Source organism: Motacilla alba, chromosome 4 (assembly GCF_015832195.1).
Source record: "Motacilla alba alba isolate MOTALB_02 chromosome 4, Motacilla_alba_V1.0_pri, whole genome shotgun sequence".
NCBI lineage: Eukaryota > Metazoa > Chordata > Aves > Passeriformes > Motacillidae > Motacilla > Motacilla alba.
In genome coordinates, this window is record NC_052019.1 from 50,767,616 (window position 1) to 50,783,007 (window position 15,392).

Genomic DNA, 15,392 nt, shown 5'->3' on the forward strand with positions numbered 1-15,392 from the left:
ACTGGCTTAGTTCCATGTGTACTTCCTGCATTAAACTAGCACAGAGGAGCAAACCCAACAGGGAAACCAGGGGAAACAGAGCAGCAGGGAAAGCAGCAGTTTAGTTGCCCCCTGCAAAAGAGGCAGATTTTCAGACAGAGCCTGGCTGCAAAGCCAGGCTTCGTATTACAAGTGAGGAACTGCTTCCTGGTGTTTGATCTGCCCACTTTAGTAAAAGAGCACTTGCTAAATGCGGCATCAAAGGCGTTCTAATTGTCATCATTACTTCCACCTGTCCCCTGAAATACAACTCCAAATACCATCTAAACCCTCAGCCTCAGAGTGGCAATAGTGTTTGCTTCTGGTGTAATGCTACAACATGAGCAGTCTCGGTCACATCTTGAGGATTATTCTGCATGAGACACTGCTCTGACGTAGAAGTAAAATGTTGGCACCCTGTCCCCTAAGTAATACATTTGCTCTCTATGACCTATCAAGATCAGCTGTTCAAACTTCCTATTCAAAGAGGAATTTTTACAAGACTATTTTTGAGGAGTTATGCTTTGTTTTTAACAGGGTAACATAAGCTCTTCATAGGAAATGGATGTCTACAATCATTGTTGCTCCTACTGAATAAAATCAGACCAGTAAGTGAACAGCCAAGCAAAAACAAAGCAGTGAAAGTGAAACTGACTGGAAAATCATAATACAGCCATATCATCATAAAACTTTTACTAACTGTTCAAATAACTTCTGAAGTTAATTACTCTAAAACTTAAATAGAAATACACTAAAGTATCTAATTGCATACATTTTTCCTTCCATAAATCTCCATCTCCAGTAAAGCCCATAAATTACCTGCATCATTAAACCTCAGCAAGCCTGGCAGCGAACATAAAATTTGACTGTTTACACATCAAAAATCATGACAAAAAGACCCCATAACAATCTGAAGCAATCTATATAAACTGTTTCAAATAAACTTCTGAATTTGAAATAGGCAGGATCACACTTACTTGAAAATCTTTATATTCTGGCTACTTCCAGAAGAACACATTCCAGTTTCTCAAGCCAGACGACCAAGAGACTCCCAGGGCAGCCTGGGAAGACTGGTGGAGCTGCTCTGCTTGCAGGGATTTTGCAGGGGAGCAAACTGCGTGTGAGCTGCCAGCTAAACTCTGAGTGGGCAGCACATCATGCAGTACAGGGAAGGTGACTAATTGGTAGAAGACACGAGAGCCTTTCAAAGAGAGGGAAAATGCACGGCAGATGAACACGTCTTCTGCTCCCTCATTCCGCTCTGCTCTTTCACATTAATGGAAAATATCAAGCTAACAAGGCAGTGCAATATATCACAAGGAAATTGTAACATGCGTTTCCTTGTCAAAATAAGGCCACATTTTATTTCTGCGATACAGCACAGCAATAACACATTAGTCAACATGCAAAATCCTAACAATAATAATTCAAAAATAACACAAGCCATGTGTTGGCTGGTGTTCCCTGTAGTCTTTGTGTAAAAAAAAAAGTTGGAAAACATGGAGACGTGACAAAGCTGCAAGATTTCAGGCTCCAGCCATATTCATACACAGACTTCATGAGAACCTGGAGCCAAAGGTTTTGCAATTGAAGCATGGAGCAGCCTTTTACATCCTACTCTCTGGGCTCTTGCTTAAGTATAACAATCTTGAAAAATGTGGCTACTGACACTCTGACTTACTGAAGTGTTTTGAGCCTAGGAAGTCACATCTGTAAGTGTACTATGACATGCTCTTCTGGTCTAGGCAACAAGCAGTAACCAAAAGCAGAGACCATTATGGACCAGTTTGGGACAGGCAAACTCCTCAGAACACAGCATTATGTCTAAATCAAACCACTGAGTCCTGCCTCTTTCTACTTTTTCCCATTTGAAAGCATCCACATGCATTGCAGCCCTATTCTTAAGTTCAACCCTTCCTATTCAATGCTGACTTTTATTTTCTCGGTTTTCCTCCCTCCAAGTATTAACCACAACAATGTGAAGTAGAAAATCCTTATGAAATAGAAATACAACACTGTCAGACTGTGAGCATCAAACAACTGTGAACACTTCCTTCCTTCTAATTACACTGAAAAGAATTTACCTTGGGAGAGTCTTCAAAATGCTATTATTATTTTTCAAATATTCTTTAGTGATGAAGCCTATTTAGATCTAGAATTGTTTCTACTTGACTTCTCCCATCTCACTGAGCCTTTTCATCTTCAGACCTAAGTCAACCAGAGCACCAAACCCCTCCTTTAGGAAGTTTCTCTCATATGTTTTTCACTTTCATACAATCTGTAAGGTGTCTTTTTTCCTTTAAAAAAGCCCAGAGGATGATGTTGTTATATTAAAAGCTTATCTAGTGTTTGTTTCTTCAGTGCTCTAGTCTTTAAGCGTGGTTTACTAAGGAGATGAATTTGAACTCTGTGTTTCTTGGGGGGGGGGGGGGGGGGGGGGGGGGGGGGGAATATTTTGCATTTATATATCCTTCAGTTTTATTTCCCCATTTTAACATTTAGCCTCCTGAACAAAAATACATATTATTCAGTCCCCATCACTGCTAAATAACCTAAAGCTATGCTGTGCCTGTTGTTCTACAACCTTCTACCACTTTTAAAATTACTGTGCAATAACATGCTGAAGTTTTACATGCTTGTTTTCCCCTTGCACTGAAATAACTTGCGCAGAAAAAGAAGCTCAGATGCATAATGTGTCAATATGTATCATAAAAGGTTTCTTCTAAGTGGCAACATTTGAGCGGGACACTCTTGCCCTTATACCCACATTAAAATGAGCTGGATTCGTCCTGAGGCTACCAGAGGCCACTTTGCACTTCAACAGCATTCTGCAAGCACCTGGGAGAAAACTTGAGATATAAGTCGTCTCTGCAGGCAAGCAGAGTGGAATTAAGGCTGCTGCCTTCAAGCACCCTGCCTCTGAGCTGCCATGACCTGCTACAGGCTGCAGCATCTACCTGGCTCTTTAATATAATGACAAAAAGGTGCTTAGCACATTATTCCACATCTAATGATCCAGGAGCACTAATGAGTTTAGGAGATCTCTTCAGCAGCGCTCATTTACAAGCTGATGCATAGACAATGAGTGTCAAATTTCTCCACAAAATATTTAGATTCAGGGCTTTTTAGCAACTTTGCAAAACTGAAAGCAAGAAAAAAAAATTATGCCAGTATTCCTGAAAGGAAACAGAAACTACCTTGATGAAGCTTTTGGTTTCATTTTTAGGGCCCACATGGAAGTTCTTTACACAGGCACTGAGGAGGTACAGAGGGGGACTAGACATTGGCATTAGATTAGAACCCCCTTTTTCTTCAAAGGAGGCGCTTCTGGAACAAGAGCTTGTAGCACTTTGCAGAGCTCCCTGCTGTATTCAGGAAGGAAGTCATATCTAATTAAACTAGACAGAACAGATGCTTCATCATTTTAGCTGGAAAAGCCAGCAAGGGAGCTCGGCTAGCACAGGGACAGCCAACTGCAGCTTCCCAGCTCCCCAGCAGCCTGTAAAGCTGCTACTGGGGGGCCTTGGCATTGTATTCAAAGCCACTTTTAAGAGCCAATATGGTAAGCTGTGCAAGATATGATGTACAGGGAGCCCCATAAAATCCTTTAATGGAAACAGCAGGCTTGTGTTGGAAAAGGTTTCAAGGAGATGTGTACACCAGCATAAAGATTTCTGCTCCTGTAAGACACCAGGGCCTGAGTGCACAGGCTCCCGTAGCCCCAGACCTCACCAACTTTTGGGATGTTATTTTCTGTAAAAAAGTGTGCCTCATCATCACAGAGTAAACATTGATATGATGATGACAGAACACTTTTTTTCCCTGCTGCTCTGCTGTGTTAAACCATCAGAGGCAAGGTGAGATTGTTAGCCATCTAAAAGCCCAGCAGGAAGACAGGACTGCTGAGCAAGCTACCTGTGCAACATGAATCTTACAGGGACACATGCCTGCTGCTGGGACAGTACCATTTAATGTCCCTGTGATTGTTGCAGTTTGTGTTTATTTCATTAAGTTATTTGTTAAAGGGTTCATTCTGCTATCCCCCACATTTTCCCCAAGTTGCTTTTTCCCTAAACTGTACTGTCCCTTAAAGCTGTCCCTCAATCTATACCCTTCCCTTTGTTCTAGTCTTTTCCCTGCCTGTCAAGGCAAGCCTGCCCTTTTTTCCTGAATGTTCCCTGCCATTCACCCCCGGGCCAATCCCTGATTGAAACACCCTCTTGGAAATCCCCTAATCCACAACATCCCATTGGCCCATGAATGGGATGTTTCCCACTCTCCTTTTTTCATTCTTTCCCCCTCTCCTGATTGGTCACACAGTTTTGATGCAATCCCCTTGCTCCACCCTTGATGTCCCCCTGTTGGTTGATTTTCTGCATCCACCCCCTGGTTTGTAGCTGTATTTAACCCTGTTCGCTAAGGTGTTTGGGGTTGTTCTTTCTTAGTCCTTCATGTGAAGTAAGCTTTCTTCTGGCACCTGAAGACAAAAGTGTTTTCTTTCTCCTTTGTTTTGTCCTTGCTGTGGCTGTAACAGCATGCACTGTAGAGCTTGCAGCTCTTCATGTTCACCTGTGGGCAAACCTCAGCTGTTCACCGCTCCTGTTGCGGCTACCAGAGCGTTCAGAGCTAGCCAGGGTTCCGGTGGGCTAGGCCATGTGGTAAGTTATTCTCCTATAAAGCACTAGCAATTTTAATTCCCTCTAGGTGGAACGCAGTCCAAAGCTGTCACGAGGAGGAGCGCAACACTGAGGGTCTGTCTGTCTTTTCTTTCTTCCATTATGAACAAATGTAATGACTCTTACTTTAAGCAAACTCTTTGCAGATTTCTGCCAGTGTCACCTGCAGTGCCAAGTATTTGCCATTCCCAAAGAGAGGGGAGGGCAGGACCCCCATTCTGAAGAGCATTTCAGAAGTATGAATGGGGATGAATCCAGCAGCTCTGCCTGTGGCTATCAAGCACCTCCAAGTCTTGCTTTGTTTGCTCCTGTGCTCCTGGGCCTCAGTGATGCGGGATGCAGCTGCTCTGCCATACAGGGGTGTGCTGCTCAGCTACACAGGGTAATCAAGATACTAGTCTGGAAAAGAGGCTACAGGACCCCAAGGAACATCAAGGAACTATTGCTTTAAGAAGCCTCATTGGAAAACAGAGATTCCTGGGACATGTAGGTCTCTGCTTATAACACTTTACCTATCACATCGTCCAAAACTCATCAGCACAGCATCACTGGCAGAATGTGATTATCACCAGAATATATTCTTTTGCCTGTTTACTGAAGTTCTTCCCAGTATCTCCAAACTACTCAAAGTCACCACAACCACTGAAGGAAAACAGAGAAATGGCTCTAAGTGGGTAAAGAGAACACCACCAAAAATAAGTCCCTACACACTGCATCTGGAAAACCCCTGATCCTTCACATCAAAATAGGAACAACAATTTAAGTATTCAAAGGGAGGACCTTTAAAATTGCAAGCATCAACAATTAGAATATGGACCACCCACACCTGTACATTATATCTTTGTTTCTAAAAAATATGTGAAATCTGGAACATCAAAAACACTGCTTGAAGGATTAAAGCACTAATGTGGTCATTAGGGGATCTCATCTGTTCAAAGCCAGAAACAATCAGAATCCGGGGAGGGAGTGAAGGAGGCTGTGGAGGGGAAAAAACTAATGCAATCACCTTTTCTTGATGCCTTTTTTGTGCATAAGGACTGACACATTCTCCACCCAAACTACAATTTCAAATTAGAAAAGGAAAAGAAGTCTTTGGAAAACAGTGAATGACTTTTTCATGACTGAGTATCTGGTTTATATTTGGAAAATACAGGAAATACATTCCTCTAATCAGCCCTTTTACATACTGCCAAAAAAATGAGAGTGCAGCTTTACAGCCAAAACAAGCTGTTATCTACTCCTTTTATAATTCTCTCCAAACCCATACATTAATGCAATATTGCAAATGAGCACTTAAATGCAGAAAAAACAAAAAAAGTAAATGATGAGTCCCTCTGGCCTGTGCACACATCCTACAGACTTCCTATTGTGGACCATTTTTACACTTAATTTTTCCCAAAGCTATTCAATCTTAACAAAAGTAAATCTTTTGTAAAACCACACATACAATATGTAGGAAATATTATCTCTCTCTCTAGCAAATTCTCTAAGAAACTGTACATTTAAAATTTCTGCTGGCATACAGTACCATTCCATTCACACCCTTTCTGCTTACAAAACTCAAGGTTATCATGTATTCTAGCTACTGTGTGTTCTCATTTTCCAAAACTTTTTTTTCCTACCAACATAAAATACCATTTGTCCTGGAGAAAGCTCTTGCACCTTTACTTAATGCATAATCACTACACTGACGGCTTATGTGTGTGCAATTAATAATAAAAAATAGATTTCAAATCTATTTCATATATACCAAACAAGTGCACAGTTCATCAACACTGAGTAAATTAGTAAATTCACAATATTTAGTGCTTCAGATTCACTACCCATATGGCCAGCCCTACAAAAAACGTGACTCATTAGACACCAGATACCAAACATGGATGCTTGACATGCAACTAGAATAAGCATTTTATCAGAACTGGTAAGAGATAAAGCATGTGGAATCTTTAACACTGTTAAATTACAGTGATCCAGTTCCATGTTCTTTGCCAAGCAGGGAGGAATTCCCCAAGGGAGGGAGACATTTATGTACATGCAAGAAACACTTGCATTCAGGCTTAAAGCAGGCAAGATCAGGAGAACATTCAAAATTTCTAATTTGGAGAAACTGAAATTAGAAATAAGCTCAGGTTTTAAAAATACTAAAGGTGTTTTATTGAAAATATGTCACAATAGTTAATGTATTGAGACAAGGCAGAAAACACTCAGTTCTGAGACACCTGAACAAACATTTACTGTCCCAACCCAAGAGCAACCAAAGAGTTCCAAAGTTTATTATGCTAATGTACCTCACTTCAAAGATTTCCTTAATCTACATCAGAAAGCAAAATTTCTATGCCTGGAAATTTAGCACTGAAGGAAAGGGGAGTGACAAACTGTCACACTGTCAAAAGGAAAACACACTGAGAAGTGGTCCAATATGCAACCCCTTGTTTTTTCTTGAAATAGACTATTGCCATTTTCTGTAATTGCAAAACCTGTACCCACGTGAACTTTGTTCCCACACGGCCTGGTAAAAATTTCTGTTTCCCAAGATACTCCTTGACAGCCAGTGCTACCTCTTCTAAATTACTCTGTGGTACCGGGCGCTTGCAAATCAGGAATTTGATCTTCTGGCACCTGGCAAAATAGAGACACAGCTGAAGCTTCACAGAGAAAAGGTCCTGTGGCAACATGGGGTACTGGCAGACAGCTTGGGTCAGATGCTAGGACTGTTCAGAAGGTCAAATGAAAGAGGATTTTAAAAGTGTACAGAATAAAATGAGGGAATTAACTTCACCCATTTCTGTAGGACTGCTACAGGAGTGGAAAATTAGAGTGTTTGGGGGGGAAAGAAGTGTGCAAATTGGAGAGAAGTTTTCTTGGCTGTGGAAGGGAGGAAGGGTGTTTTGTGTTACAGTTCCAACATCTTCCTTCCCCCAGCTGATCAAGATGCAGATGACCAGGAGGACACACGGGCTGGGATGTAGGGGCCTGATTTCATTCCCATGCAGGAAGCACAGGGACAAGTGTTAGACATCCAGGGCAGGGACACCAAACACTCTTGATTCTCTCCATTTCTGTCAGGCTTAGACGAGTTGCAGTTAAGTCTAAAAATAGTGAAGCTAAAGATGCGAAAAATATCGTGCTTAGTAATGCTACAGTCTTTTTCAAGGGTGTGGGACGCAGTGGTTATCTACATTACAAGATGGGTATGATCCAACAACAACATTAAGGCATTAAGTTTCTAACTCACAGGTTACAGAAAGACAGAAGTGGCCATTCTCATCACATAGTGATAGTCTTTCAATTGTACACTGTTGCAAAAAATCAAGAGAATACATTGCTAACACGGGAAAATGGAGTTCCACTTGTTCATGTCTCACTGGGAATAACCAGGTGCTGACAGCACATGGCATAACACTGATTCAAGCAAGGAAAGAAAATATTTTCAGGGGATTCAACTGATACAGAAACAATGAACAGTTATTACATTAACACCAGACATCATGGATTTATGTAAAATAGATCTAGGGAAACAAAGTTGGTTTCATGCTCTGATGAGCATAGCAAATCTATCAGATTAAATAAGGGTTTACAAATTGAGAACACAATTATTTCTGTACCATTTCAGTCTTTGCTATCCAAAATTCTGATCAAAAAGGTTGATGCTAAAAAGAACTAATAAGCACCTATTCAAAAGCCTGGCTGATTTGAGATTCCTCAGCAATATAGATCCAGTCTCTACCAGTAACATCTGTCTCAAATGAGCTGCTCCACAGCATTACTGACACTAAAATCAGCTTAGACATTTCTGTTCCACCTTTAAATCACAACTTTAAGTCAGAGATAAAGCAACAAGAACTTACAGTAAGCAATTAAAACTTCAACTCTTTTAATTTCTCCAAGTTCTAGGAGCAGACTTTATTTCAGTTACCCAAGTGCTTTCCACTGGAAGAAAATCCAGTCTTAGCTGATGAAGGCATAAAAAACCCCCTCAGCTATGGACAGATGCTCCAGAAAGGATAATTTCTCGTTGTTCTGAATTAACAAAGCCAGGAATGTTGAATTCTTCAACTCATAATATTCAAGAGCTAAAGTATCAAAAATCTTTGCAGAATATACATAAAACATCAAAGTACAAATTTGCAATAATCACATATAATTTATTGTCTTAATGCAGGTTAAGTGCAAGGAGTATGATAGTCAGTGACGTGCAGAAGGATCAGACAACTTTTTCAAGCAGAAAGTTTTCCAACAAACTCTTCAGTCTTACTTGCTTTGATTGTACAAATGAAACAAAACAAAACAAAACCAGACCCAAAGGTCTTGAAGTTAAAAGGTAAGAACTTAGGCAACAGCTGTATTTTTAATCTCTACAAAAGAAAGCTAACATTAATGCTGCCTCAACAGTGAAAAGGTTTTACTTATGTTAATAAATGAGAAAAAGGCACACCATTCTTCTCTTTCATGTACAGCAATGTCTCAAATACTTCCCAACTGCTTGACTTGCTGGTGCTGATAGGAGGAGAATGAAGTAGAGTGTGCTCAGTACAGTACAGCATGAAACTGATAACATTATCCCACTTGAATGTCAAGTTTGCTTTGGTAGCACATGAGTGATAGGAAACCAGGGAAAGAGGAGGGAAAAAAAAATAAGCAACAACAAAAATCCCCAAGACACTTAGGGAAAAACAACAGCTAAAATGAGCAATTGATCTCAGGGAAGATATCCAAGTCAAATTTAATCATATGCTCAGCAAAAGCATGCAAGTCTCAGGCAAAGTGGATTACCTTTGCAAATGAGTAAGCACTGAAAGAGAGTTTACTCAATTCCTTTACATAGTCACAGACTGGAAATACAGCTTGGAAAGGAGCAGTATTGATAAGGAAAAAACACAGCAGGGAACCAGACCTCAAAACCAGAGAGGAAGACAGGTGGCAGTGTAAACTGGCAGAAAGGCCAGTGCTGGACAGAAAAAGATCAGAAATAAAATGTTGCAGGGCTCGAGAAATTTAGCTGTAGGAACAAATTGTTCAACCAGATTAAGTAGGAAGGTCAGAGCAGAGGCGCTTCACTGCTTTCCATTCAATCAAAACCACCCAGGGCTTGTCAAAGTTTGTACAATGCCTTTTGGGTCACATACAGGACAAACAGGTTGCCAGGCAAGTGTCTCAGTAAAACAAATCTCGCTGTGCTTCTGTTTGTTCAACAGCACTGCCAGCATCAAGTGCTGGAAATACTCTCAAAATCCCAGCAAAATTTAATCTTCTAGGACAAGAGTAACATCCCAACCACTGAAACAAATACCTACTGCCAAAAAATACAGAAAAGCTGCAGTGTCAATGAAGCCACACTTAAATGTGGGACCTTTGCCCTGCACAAAGTAAAATGCCAAATCCCTTCCAGCTGGTGTGATGCCAACATAAGCCACTACTAACTCTGATACAGATAGTAATGAAGAGAGTCTATAAGGAATAAATACATGAAGAATGAGAAAATTATTTATGAAACCTGATGAACTCAAATGAGCTGATATCCCTGTGCTGGAGGAAAACCTTGCCTGTGCAGGTATCTCGAAAAATGGTTTTTGTTTTTAATAACTTGGGTGGCCTGTGACTACATGACTTCAATCCTTCATGTCATAATAGCATAACCTTTACTGAGCAAGCAATATATAGTCATTTCCTCATGATGTACTTTTTACTTCTGTATATGACTGTTCACTACAGATGAAGAGCTTGTAGATCAGCGTGTGACCTTATTCACTGAAAAGAATTACTGCTTTTGTGAAAATACCATCTTTATATATACACTAGCTGTTTTAGCAGATGGAATATTTCTTCTCAATTCCTGAAGTCAGTAATAACCTGCTTTTTTTTCTTTTACACAGACTATTTTGCAGTCTTAAAGGTTCCCACAAAACCAAGACAATATGTTTATTTATAAACATACTCAAGGTTTACTGTAAGAACTTGGTCAGCAGTCTACATAAAGCATCATATAACAACAGTACTTTGGACAGGACTGGCAGCAGGACAATGTGATGCTAGAAGAGAATCAACCCAAGGAAAATCAGTGGGGAAAAAAAATTGCAGTTTGCATTGATGATAAATTCAAAACATACATGAAACTGGCACTGAAGATCTCAAGCAAATGTTCTGTTTTATGGCTACACTCCTTCAAATAACATCTCAATTAGCTCCAGGATGGCCCAAGGATTACATACTTAAAAGGCAGCTGTCCTTCTCCTGTATGATCTCATAAAACAAGGCTCCAACCTAGAAACTCATTCACTGGTTGTCTCAGTGTGCTCTGTATCCAGCTGAGGTTTGCTCACCCACTGTCACTGCAGCTCACACAAACTGAGCCTTACAAAAGCCACCTTGTCCAACCTGTCAGTGTTTCTCCATTGGATGAGCACAAAGGAAACTGACTTTCACCTCAGCTGCACTACAGGATTACCCTGGTCCAAAACTTCAAGTAGTGTTCTTGTGCTTTGGCATAAATCATAAGAAAAAATACACATCCAAATCTGAAATTTCTCATGAGGAAACACTAAAGATGAAGAGAATACTGTAAAAATGCTTCACAAAGAGCATATTATTGAATGTGTGTAACTGACAAAACTCTGGAAAATTTCACTCCTTGACAGTGCTCTCAAGTTTCAGTAATGCACAAAGAATTCATTTTCACTTTCTAATCCTGTGGATTAAATATGTTTGGGAAAAAAACTGGAGCAGAAAAGAGACCTCCCAGTTTATAATTCACATATTAAAGAGGACCTCCTGCCATGAGCAATTCTGTCCTAAATACTGTTTTAACAAAATTCATCATTTAAAATGCTTAGGTTATGATGTTTGCATCAAAATAAATGGTTCCCAGGGCAAAAGCTGCCATACTTATGAAATATGGGGACAGATGTTTCTATAGGAAAACAAAATATTATGGAACTCCAAAAAATTACAGCCATCACAAGTCAGAACCAAGAAGTCTGCAAAGTCTGTTTCTGTGAACAAGTCTTCTTGTTGTTTCTAATTTTTTTGTATCTTAATTCTGTAGAGACCAAATGAGCCAAAAAAAACTGAATAAAATACTATTCATTCTTAATTTCTGAGAGAAAAAGAAAAAATTGAAGATGTCTTTTTTTCTTATTTTTAAAATTAGCTACAAAGTGGAAAGCCCTATAAAAAAAAAAAAAGAAGCCAGGTTTCCTGCTTATCTGCAATTAGTTAAATATCCATACATTTTCTACAAATATTACAGTTATATTCTTCTGGCATGCTGTTCAGCAAAGACTGAACCAATTTAGTTGTTCTAGGTGAGATTTGAAGACACAAAATTCCTCGCAAAATGTGCTCAACATTTGGCAGAACTATAACAATGCCTTTGAATTTATTTATCTATTGAATCCTTCAGAAGGTAACAAATTACCCAATTTTAGAGAGCACAATCCATTTGATTTAAGTTCCAAAGGTCAAAACTGGGCTTTAAGACAAAGGTAGGTGAAAGCCATGCTGCAAGAATTATCTCCCCTTAAGCAAATATACTGAATGAATACCAGTGAAGTCCAGGGGAATGAAAGCATGGGAAAGAAGTAACACAAAAGTGGCAAAAAGTTCTTGTAATAAGAGAAATAACACCACTAGTTGACCTTGCTAATAATACACAGAACACAGCTGGCTGCCCTTTTATATATAATTTTACTGCGGTCCAAGTACTCAGTATGTTGTCCAAAGACAACCAATTGCTCACAGAAAAAAAAAATAGGAAAAAAGATTTAGGTGTTTTGCTGTTCACAAGCTGCTTTTGACTTAATATGCTTACCAAGATACATGAATAAAAGACAAATTCTAACAAATAATCAATTTATTCTCACAAGTTCTCCAAGTGGAAATAATGCCTGACCTTGTTCTTGGGTTTAGCCTCTTAATTAATACTACCTCTAGGGAGACAACAATAGTCTCAAGTCCTGCAACATTAACTGTGATGTGCTAAGCATGTTCAGATTATCTTTTCAAACTGTGTAACATCTGCCCATTGATGCAGCTACCCATGAAATTATTCCTTCATTAAACAAGTACCCTTCTCAAACAAGACAGCCCACAATGTTGAAGAAGTCTTGCGCTTATTACAACATCTGTTAAAAAACAGCTCCTCCTTGAAAATAAGTAAACCTCTTTGGAACAGAGGGGTCTCAGAGCCACTGCATTTAGTACCTGTCATCTCACATTATGCACTCCTAGAAGCACACTTCCCAATGAAATAGTTGTTTAAAAAAGAAGATGATTCCAAGTAAATTTCTTGCTTGTACATAATCGAGAGGTCAGCTAGAGGTCAAATTCTAACATATCCATATTAATTCTAACATTCATTTCTTTAATAAAAATTTGGGAGTAGAGGAGAATGGATGCAGTTGGTAAAGATGCTAGAACCATATCCTAATTGTCTTAAGTTAAAAACAGCTCTCTCCTGTCACAGCATGTATCACAGCATATGTGGCAGTTCAGATGGCCACGATACACAGAGTATCACCATGCAGTTTCAGAAAGCTTTAAGCATCCACCCATACCTCATGAGAAGGCTTCAGGTGTCTGCCCATACAGAGTAACATCATGTCACTTCAGAAGACTGCAAGCATCTGCCCTTCTTGGCTCATTGCTGTCAATGCTGCTCACCTGCTTCTCACAGCTGTAGCCCATTGGGGATGAGGCTGGCCCTAGCCCCACTCCCAATTGCCACAAACTGTGTACCTACACTCTCCCAACCAAAACCCAGTTAGGGAAAGCTGGCACAGTGCCAGCTGTGTTAAGTACACTACTTGCAAACATTGTCCCTACACGCCTTCATCACAGACCTTTCCAGATGAGAAGTCTCATGCCCAGTTTGTATCCATATGATCAGGTAATGTACCAAGGCAAAAAGAAAAGTGCCTGAAGCAAGTGTTTGAGGTCATGTATCTGCTACAACACAAATCACTAACTCAAAATGCTGGAAAATGAGACATTTTGAGTTGCCATTCTCTGGTGGTGGCAAATTTCTGACAGAACCTCACCTCACTTGAAAAATGCTGTGGTTTTCGGTTTAGAAGAATTGCTACCTTTTAAACTAAAAGTGCAGTAAAATACTTCAGATACATCTGTGAGCAGTCCATATGGACAACATTTCAGACACTTCCCAGCTTTGAAGTGAGAAAATGGAACTGAGAAGCATTAAGCATTCTGCCCCATCCCACCTCCTGCTCATCACCCAGCCCTCGGCTCCATGCCACCAGCAGAGCTGCCTCCACTACTGGAGCAGCTCAGTAGTAAGAATAAGCATCCACAGTTGGAGAAAATGAGGTAGAAATTAATCTTTGCCACCAAAAAAGAGGCTGTGGACCAGTACCCAAGAGTGTAGTATCCTCAGTATCTAAAGTGCTGCCTGTGCATGGAACCCTGTTCTCCTAATGCTGTAAAGATACTTCTCTTGCTGGTGCACGTTGTTACCAAGAAGCAACAGGATTCTCCACAGAGTGCAGTATGACTCATACTAAGAAAGAAGGTTAAAAAGAATTATATATTCTAAGACCGAAAAAGAAAAAGCAGACAGATTCTTTTAATTGAAGATGTGCTAGCTTCCAATTAAATTCAACTTTTTTTCAGTTTCTCACAGTTCTATGACACAATTCTATCCACTACGTCCAGGATGCCAGAAATAGAATCCTCTCAGTGAGGGTAATAAGCAGAAAAATGAACCTCAGTGTAGCTTAGATGATGATCTTCTACACGATTTCATTTCCAACTTCTTATGCACTAGAAAACAGAGTATTATAGAAAAATAAAGAAACACTTTAGGCTGATTAGAGGACAAAATCACACCTTTAACAAAAATCAGTCTTGGCATTGACACGAGAAGACAATACAAATGAGCAGGAAGCTGTAAATCTTTAGAGCCATAGGAATCTCTCTGCAAGGAACAACTAAAATGAGCCATTTGAAAAATGGCATGTATGTATTTACTGTATTTCCTAGTCCTGGGGCAGCAGCAGTGTGCTAAAATACATGTCTTTTCTCAGAATGCTTAGCATCTCAAAACACTTGATATCAGATACAAATTGTATGCACCCCAACAACAGTCTAGAGACAGGAGGATGGGGAACCAAGAAAACCTGTGTAAAATGTATGGCCAACTGACAGCTTCTAAATTACTGTGCTGCTACTTTTACCAGAAAATTTACCAAAAATTGCATCACAGCTGCAGCAAAGGTGTGCTGGAATACATATAAAGCCCCTGACTGCCTGAGTATTCAAGCCTGGGTGTTTCTGGAGCCAGGATTGACTTCTGGTCCAGCCTATCAAGACCTCAGGCCTAAGAATGGTTTGTGTAGCTTTTAAAGCATAAATCAACAGTATCCATATTAAAATGCGCATGCATAGCTCATTACAATGCTCACTACAAGGTACAACACCATTAGCCTTCAGCTCAACGAGAGTCCCAATACACACAAATCTTGACAAGGCACCATCTCAAGGAACTCTTCCTGAGGCTTTCCTTACTTTCTGCTCGTGTAGCTATTACTGTGACATTTTTTGTGCTGTAAGTTTTATGTTCCACACCTGAGAAGAAAAAAAAATAACCCTTTGGGTGGTAAATATGAACCACACTTGCACTGGGACCAAGTTCTTCTTCCTGGATGGAGTTGGAAGGAGAGAAGGGCAGAAGCCTGGAGCTCTCCT

General features: G+C 40.0%; 1 protein-coding gene across 3 annotated transcripts in view; it reads right to left on the reverse strand.

Annotated features, from left to right (window-relative positions):
- BMPR1B (bone morphogenetic protein receptor type 1B) overlaps positions 1 to 15,392 on the reverse strand; it is a 233,397-nt gene that overhangs the window by 148,296 nt on the left and 69,709 nt on the right. Inside the window, exon 1 of one of the 3 annotated variants that reach the window (XM_038134841.1) lies at positions 996 to 1,100. The exons of the other annotated variants lie outside the window; for them this stretch is intronic. The gene's annotated coding sequence lies outside the window, so the exon portion shown is untranslated. Of the gene's footprint in view, positions 1 to 995; positions 1,101 to 15,392 lie in introns of those variants that run through there. 3 annotated transcript variants of the gene reach the window in all.